The sequence below is a fragment of the Oncorhynchus tshawytscha genome, linkage group LG02 (genome assembly GCF_018296145.1).
Source record: "Oncorhynchus tshawytscha isolate Ot180627B linkage group LG02, Otsh_v2.0, whole genome shotgun sequence".
NCBI lineage: Eukaryota > Metazoa > Chordata > Actinopteri > Salmoniformes > Salmonidae > Oncorhynchus > Oncorhynchus tshawytscha.
In genome coordinates this window covers 6,882,033-6,890,090 of record NC_056430.1, presented here as the reverse complement: position 1 = coordinate 6,890,090, position 8,058 = coordinate 6,882,033, and the positions used below count along the sequence as shown (strand labels likewise).

The following is an 8,058-nucleotide window of genomic DNA, read 5'->3' as shown; positions in this document are numbered from 1 at the left end:
GTCCCAGGGTCCTTAGCTTAGTGATGAGCTTTGAGGGTACTATGGGGTTGAACTGTAGTCAATGAATAGCATTCTCACATAGGTGTTCCTTTTGTCCAGGTGGGAAAGGGCAGTGTGGAGTGCAATAGAGATTGCATCATCTGTGGATCTGTTGGGGAAGTATGCAGATTAGAGTGGGTCTAGGGTTTCTGGGATAATGGTGTTGATGTGAGACATGACCAGCCTTTCAAAGCACTTCATGGCTACAGATGTGAGTGCTACGGGTCGGTAGTCATTTAGGCATGTTACCTTAGTGTTCTTGGGCACAGGGACTATGGTGGTCTGCTTGAAACATGTTGGTATTACAGACAGAGAGATGTTGAAAATGTCAGTGAGGACACTTGCCAGTTGGTCAGCGCATGCTCGTCGGAGTACACATCCTGGTAATCCGTCTGGCACAGCGGCCTTGTGAATGTTGACCTGTTTAAAGGTCTTACTCACATCGGCTGTGGAGAGCGTGATCACACAGTCGCCCGGAACAGCTGATGCTATTTAGCTCGTCTGGTAGGTTTGTGTCACTGGGCAGCTCTCGGCTGTGCTTCCCTTTGTAGTGTGTAATCGTTTGCAAGCCCTGCCACATAAGACAAGCGTCGGAGCCGGTGTAGTATGATTCGATCTTAGTCCTGTATTGATGCTTTGCTTGTTTGCAAATGTTGCCTGTTATCTATGGCTTCTGGTTGCACATACAGTCACTGTGGAGACAACGTCCTCAATGCACTTATTGATAAAGCCAGTTGCTGATGTGGTGTTCTCCTCAATGCCATCGGAAGAATCCCGGAACATGTTTCAGTCTGTGCTGCAAAACAGTCCTGTAGTTTATCATCTGCTTCATCTGACCACTTTTTTTTGGCACCTCTCTAGGTGTTTCTTTGGCACCTCTCTAGATGTTTCTTTGGCACCTCTCTAGGTGTTCCCTTGGCACCTCTGTAGGTGTTTCTTTGGCACCTCTCTAGGTGTTTCTTTGGCACCTCTCTAGGTGTTTCTTTGGTACCTCTCTAGATGTTTCTTTGGCACCTCTCTAGGTGTTCCCTTGGCACCTCTGTAGGTGTTTCTTTGGCACCTCTCTAGGTGTTTCTTTGGCACCTCTCTAGGTGTTTCTTTGGTACCTCTCTAGGTGTTTCTTTGGCACCTCTCTAGGTGTTTCTTTGGTACCTCTCTAGGTGTTTCCTTGGTGCTCTCTTTTCCTTTTGCCTTTGGTGGTTTTAGCAGAGAACTTGCCTGGTGATGGTGGAGTGCCTTTCGGAGGATGTGGCCAATCTCCATCATCAGCTCCGGATCTCCTCATCCACAGAAACCTTGTTGGTGCACTCCCACAGGTCCATGTTGCTGACCTTGAGTGCGTTTCTGCCCGACTACATTGCTGACGCATCCCAGATCTTACAACGCTTGAATAGTTATTTTACACATCAGCTAACCACATCATGTTATAGCAATCTGGTGCCTGATGGCACACTCTTTAACGTGGCACGCAACCATTGGCTGATGCAATGTCATGGGACCACGACCAATGAGGGGATTCAATTAAGGTGGCCTGGTCACCCGAACAGTTTTCACCTGGCTGCCTCCCGGGTATGAGCCGTGTGCCCCACTCAAAGCTGATGGTGAAGTAGGCTCAAAACAAAGTGATGTGTGTCAGGCACGTGGAGTTATGATTTGAGATTCAGAGTTTTCACGTTTAAGGGTTTGATCTTGACAAAATCCCAATATGTGCGTTACCTACCTTACCCATGAAAACTAGTTTGAAAATTTAAACGTATTTTATGGAAATGACATGCTCCTGGACGATGCACCTTGTTGAAAATCACCAGGAGGAGCAGATTCATTTTCCCCCCCAGTCACGACACGGGCCATAACTCGGTGCACCAAGGTTCAGCATAATCAAACTCCCACAGTGTCTGCCCATCTGATTCAGGGATGGGCAACTCCAGTTCTTAGGGGCCTGATTGGTATCACAGGTTCTCAGCGCTAGCGAACACACCTGACAAAACTAATTGTATTCTAAACTGGAGACCATGATTAGTTGATTACTGGAGTCAGGTGTGTATCAGCTGGAGTAATAGTGTGTCACCAATCAAGCCACTGAGGACTGGAGTTTCCTATCCCTGTTAGGATCTGTTATAGACAAATGTGGCCTTTGGCATGGAATAAATAGCCGAGCCAGAAGCGAGACAATCCACTCGCTGTTATTTTTCTGGTTCAATTGAAGTCAAATGAACTAAGCAGACCAAAGCTAGAGAGCCAACCCGTTAAGCTGACAGGAACTGGCAATTTTATTCCCCAATGGTAAACGTCCTGAGTGAACTATGTTCACTTATACAACATCTTCCGCGGAGTACAGATTTTCCCTTTGAAGATCTTTTTTAAAAATCATTTTGAAAATATCAAAAATGTAACATTCTCGCTTTTCAACAATCAATTGGAAAATCTCAACAGTTTCATATTTGACAAGCAAGTATAATCTTTGTCTGAGCAGGTTTAACGCTGGTTTCCTGCCATGTTTAATATTCTAATTTCACCCTCCATTTGCATAATTATGCATTAAACGAGTATCATTAAACAAACTAGTAAAAATAACACTTTGTTATTAATCATTTATTAACACCTTGAAGTTCAGGAGCTGCGGAACGTGGAGTTTCATGACAACCATGCATGGACGACATCCCAAATGGCATACTATTCCCTATAAAGGCCAAAACCTATTTGCGAAACAGGGTCAAAAACAATGCACTATATAGGGAATAGGGTTCTGGGTCTAAAGTATTGCACTTTAAAGCAAATAGGGTGCCATTTGGGACTCATTCCCTGCGTTTTTCTGAGCCAACAAACAAATTGGACCAATTTATAGAATAAGTATTTAAGCTGGATAATCGGAGACGATGACACCTTAAACGTTCTGTAAGAAAATGTCACAATATATGGGCCTTTACAAAGAGCGAGAAGGGCTGCTCCTGAGTTTAACAGACAGTAGTTAGCCCAGATCTGGGACTAGGCTAGGTAGTAGTTAGCCCAGATCTGGAACTAGATGGTAGTTAGCCCAGATCTGGGACTAGGCTAGGTAGTAGTTAGCCCAGATCTGGGACTAGGCTAGGCGGTAGGTAGCCCAGATCTGGGACTAGGCTAGGCGGTAGTTAGCCCAGATCTGGAACTAGATGGTAGTTAGCCCAGATCTGGGACTAGGCTAGGTGGTAGTTAGCCCAGATCTGGGACTAGGCTAGGTAGTAGTTAGCCCAGATCTGGGACTAGGCGGTAGTTAGCCCAGATCTGGAACTAGGCGGTAGGTAGCCCAGATCTGGGACTAGGCTAGGTAGTAGTTAGCCCAGATCTGGGACTAGGCTAGGTAGTAGTTAGCCCAGATCTGGGACTAGGCTAGGCGGTAGTTAGCCCAGATCTGGGACTAGGCTAGGTGGTAGTTAGCCCAGATCTGGGACTAGGCTAGGTAGTAGTTAGCCCAGATCTGGAACTAGATGGTAGTTAGCCCAGATCTGGGACTAGGCTAGGTAGTAGTTAGCCCAGATCTGGGACTAGGCTAGGCGGTAGGTAGCCCAGATCTGGGACTAGGCTAGGCGGTAGTTAGCCCAGATCTGGAACTAGATGGTAGTTAGCCCAGATCTGGGACTAGGCTAGGTGGTAGTTAGCCCAGATCTGGGACTAGGCTAGGTAGTAGTTAGCCCAGATCTGGGACTAGGCGGTAGTTAGCCCAGATCTGGAACTAGGCGGTAGGTAGCCCAGATCTGGGACTAGGCTAGGTAGTAGTTAGCCCAGATCTGGGACTAGGCTAGGTAGTAGTTAGCCCAGATCTGGGACTAGGCTAGGTAGTAGTTAGCCCAGATCTGGGACTAGGCTAGGTAGTAGTTAGCCCAGATTTGGGACTAGGCAAGGTAGTAGTTAGCCCAGATCTGGGACTAGGCTAGGTGGTAGTTAGCCCAGATCTGGGACTAGGCTAGGTGGTAGTTAGCCCAGATCTGGGACTAGGTTAGGTGGTAGTTAACTCGCTGCTCCATCTGTGATGGTTGATACGGCTCCCTGGACTTTGTTGACATCACTGATGCAAGCCCACTGGCCGTCCGCTGACTCCTTCCACAGAGTCACCTAGAGACAGGCAACGACAGTCACAATTAAAGACAAACAAGGGGATCATTTGTAACAGCACTGAGTCGCTGTGGATAAAAGCTTCTGCTAAGTGGGTGTGAATTATACATATAGCTGCAGATCAAAATGTTACCCATTTCTGGCATTTCACCAATAAAATCATTGCTTGAAATAAAGAGTTGCTTTCATATTTTTTTTCGCTTTCAACATTTATGACAGAAAATGTAAAAAGGTTTATTTAGTGAAAGAGCAAAGAATTTAAACCTGACCTTGGTGTGTGTCTTGTGTGTGTGTGTGTGTGTTGTGTGTGTGTGTGTGTGTGTGTGTGTGTGTGTGTGTGTGTGTGTGTGTGTGTGTGTGTGTGTGTGTGTGTGTGTGTGTGTGTGTGTGTGTGTGTGTGTGTGTGTGTGTGCTGCTGACCTTGTTGTCCCCTCCGGACACAGCCAGGATGTTTCCAGTGATGGACCGGCTGACACGCCACATCGTTGAACTTGTGGAGCAGTTTATCCGTCCACTTGTTACCTGAAGGGTCGTCACATGTCCAGATGAAGACCCCGCCGTCCTGCAGTCAGACAGCAAGAGAGAGTTTTTTGTTATGAGATAAATGTCTTAGCATTTATAGCAGACAAGACCACAACAAAAAACTGTTTTATTTTAAACTGCCGTTCACGAGGGTCCCAACAGACCTTACAAGATGATAGAACGTGGTTATGTGTCCAACTCCATTTGAATTCAGGAAGTGACATTTGAGGGCGAAAACATCTCTATTGTAAATAAAACGGACACTTTTTTTCAAATTGTTGGAATTGACGGAATGAACTAAACTGGAATTGACCTTCGGCAGTTTGTTGGTCGTATGAGATGAGCCTGAATCAAACACAACACTGTTTTTCTCTGATAGTAGTAGAGATGTACCCTGGGTAGTCCCTATGGAGGGAGCCCAACCTACATCTCTGACCCAATCACTGTGAGCCTCCAGCTTCTGGTCTTCCTTCCATTGGCCATCCTCCTCTCTAAGAAAGAAGACATACAAACCTGTCTGGCAGCCATTTTATTAAAATTCTTCTTTTACCATATGAACCTATTTAGTAACACTTTCCATGTAGTGGCTCACGCTATTTCATCATGTTGCTATTGTAAGTGAATATTTTCTGTAGTTTTATAGAACTATAGCGGTGCTGTGCGTTTAAACATTAACAGAGAAGACCCCCTTGACTTACTTCCAGAGCTTGACCAGGTTGTCACAGCCTCCTGAGACAAACCTCTTGGTGCAGTTGGGATTCTGACCCGATGGCTGGTCTATCAGACCACCTGGCACCACCGTTGGAGCCCAGCTCACTGCATTTACAGCCAATCTGACAGGACAGAGGGAGGACATTGGGTTGTTACAACACACAGTCACATTGACAGACTGTTTAAAAAAAAAAAAAAAAGCCTGTTCATACGACTACAATTCAAATGTCAACTACTTTAGTCTGAAACAGGTTTTATTCATACGAACACAGCGTTATGAGAATAGAAAGGTGTAGGGTTTTACGTCAGACCACACAGTGATAAAGTACATTAATTTAAACCGTAAACGTGTGCATTGCTGATCTTCTTAATGTCCCACTGTTGATCCCCTGGACACAGCCCTTGGCCGTGGTATATTGGCCATATACCACAAACCCCCGAGGTGCCTTATTGCTATTATAAACTGGTTACCAACATAATTATACCAGTAAATAGTCTTTTTTTTGTCATACCTGTGGTATACGGTCTGGTATACCACGGCTTTCAGCCAATCAGTATTCATGGCTCGAACCACACGGTTTATAACAACCAATAACATAAAACAAAATTCACAGATCTTTAACATCAAATCAAATCAAATGTATTTGTCACATACACATGGTTAGCAGATGTTAATGCGAGTGTAGTGAAATGCTTGTGCTTCTAGTTCCGACAATGCAGTAATAACCAACGAGTAATCTAACTAACAATTCCAAAGCTACTACCTTATAGACACAAGTGTAAAGGGATAAAGAATATGTACATAAAGATATATGAATGAGTGATGGTACAGAGCGTCATAGGCAAGATGCAGTAGATGGTATCAAGTACAGTATATACATATGAGATGAGTAATGTAGAGTATGTAAACAAAGTGGCATAGTTTAAAGTGGCTAGTGATACATGTATTACATAAAGATGCAGTAGATGATATAGAGTACAGTATATACATGTACATATGAGATGAATAATGTAGGGTATGTAAACATTATATTAGGTAGCATTGTTTAAAGTGGATAGTGATATATTGTGAACTCAACTGGTATATTTCCCAGAAGAATACATTATTGCCTATTTTCTTTACAGTTCACAGAAATGCTTATTTTGCTTGCCTTTTAACCTAACCCCCTGAAGCACAGGGTCAGGGGTCAGCCAAGGTTCCATGCCCCTGGAGCAATTAAGGGTTAGGTGGTTACAGGAGAGGCTCTTACCTGAAGAGTCGTGTCATCGTACATTTTGTCCCAAGTACCGTTCCTCCTCCTTCCAGATGATCACCTTCCTGTCGCGGGAACACGAGGCCAGGATGTTGCCGTACATGGGGCTGAGCCCAGGCCTCCTGCCACACAGGACCCTCGTGACTGTGGCGAGAGAGAAAATTATAAAACAGCAACATTTATACTTCCCTCCGTGTGAGTTTGAAAATGTGAAAAAAATGTGAAAAAAAGTTCCAACATCATAATCACATGTTTTCCCACTAAGCTGACACATGGTAGAAATCTATTTTTATATATAACTAGGTTAAATAACTCATAAAAGATAAGAACTGTGATCAAAAGAACAACCACAATTAGATCTGAAATCATTTCGGTCACACTTACCCTCTCAAATCCGCCACAAGGATCTGTTCTCCATTTTTGACATGGAAGATTCTTGACAGACCTGTCAGAAGAGCAGGTGGCCAGTCTGGTGCCGTAGTAATCCATCTGGGCATCATGCTTTTACACACAACAGACCACGTCAGTACAGTTCAAAGGTCGCAGTCAAATCAAATCAGTCAAGGTGCAGTTAGTAATAGACGAGGCATAGCTAGATACAATCAATTCAGAGGATAGTTTTGTTGCATAACAGTCGAGTGAGGAAAAGCTTAATAAAGACATACAGGGCAATGGAATTAACCTGATACCCAACTCATTCAAAATCAAATCACACTCAGTCAACTATCTTAGCTACACTGAACAAAGAAATATAAAACGGAACATGTCATGTGTTGGTCCCATGTTTCATGAGCTGAAATAAACAATCTCAGAAATATTCCATACTCACAAAAAAGCTTATTTCTCTAAAATGTTGTTCACAAATTTTTTGGACATCCCTATTAATGAGCATTTCTCATTTGCTAAGATAATCCTTCCACCTGACAAATGTGTCATATCAAGAAGCTGATTAAACAATGGGATCATTACACAGGTGCACCTTGTGCTGGGGACAATAAAACACCACTCTAAAAAGTGCAGTTTTGTCACACAACACCACAGATGTCTCAAGTTTTGAAGGAGCGTGCAATTGGCATGCTGACTGCAGGAATGTCCACCAGAGCTGTTACCAGAGAATTAAATGTTAATTTCTCTACATCGTTTTAGAGAATTTGGCAGTACGGTCAACCGGCCTCACAACCGCAGACCACGTGTAACCATGCCAGCTCAGGACCTCCTCATCTGGCTTCTTCACCTGCGGGTATCATCTGAGACCAGCCACCCAGACAGCTGATGAAACTGTATCTAGCTATGCTTAGTCTACTACTACTACTGATTTGATATGACTGCGACCTTTGAACTGTACTGACATGGTCTGTTATGTCTTAAGCATGATGCCCAGATGGATTCATTCCTATCATACTGTGGTTTACTGTGGTCTTTTATTTTTGAAGGTAAAAATCTG

At 44.0% G+C, this 8,058-nt stretch overlaps 1 pseudogene; it reads right to left on the bottom strand.

Annotated features, from left to right (window-relative positions):
• Nucleotides 1-3,491: 3,491 nt before the first annotated feature.
• On the bottom strand, nt 3,492-7,312 carry LOC112263240 (annotated as a pseudogene).
• Between the last annotated feature and the right edge of the window lie 746 nt (nt 7,313-8,058).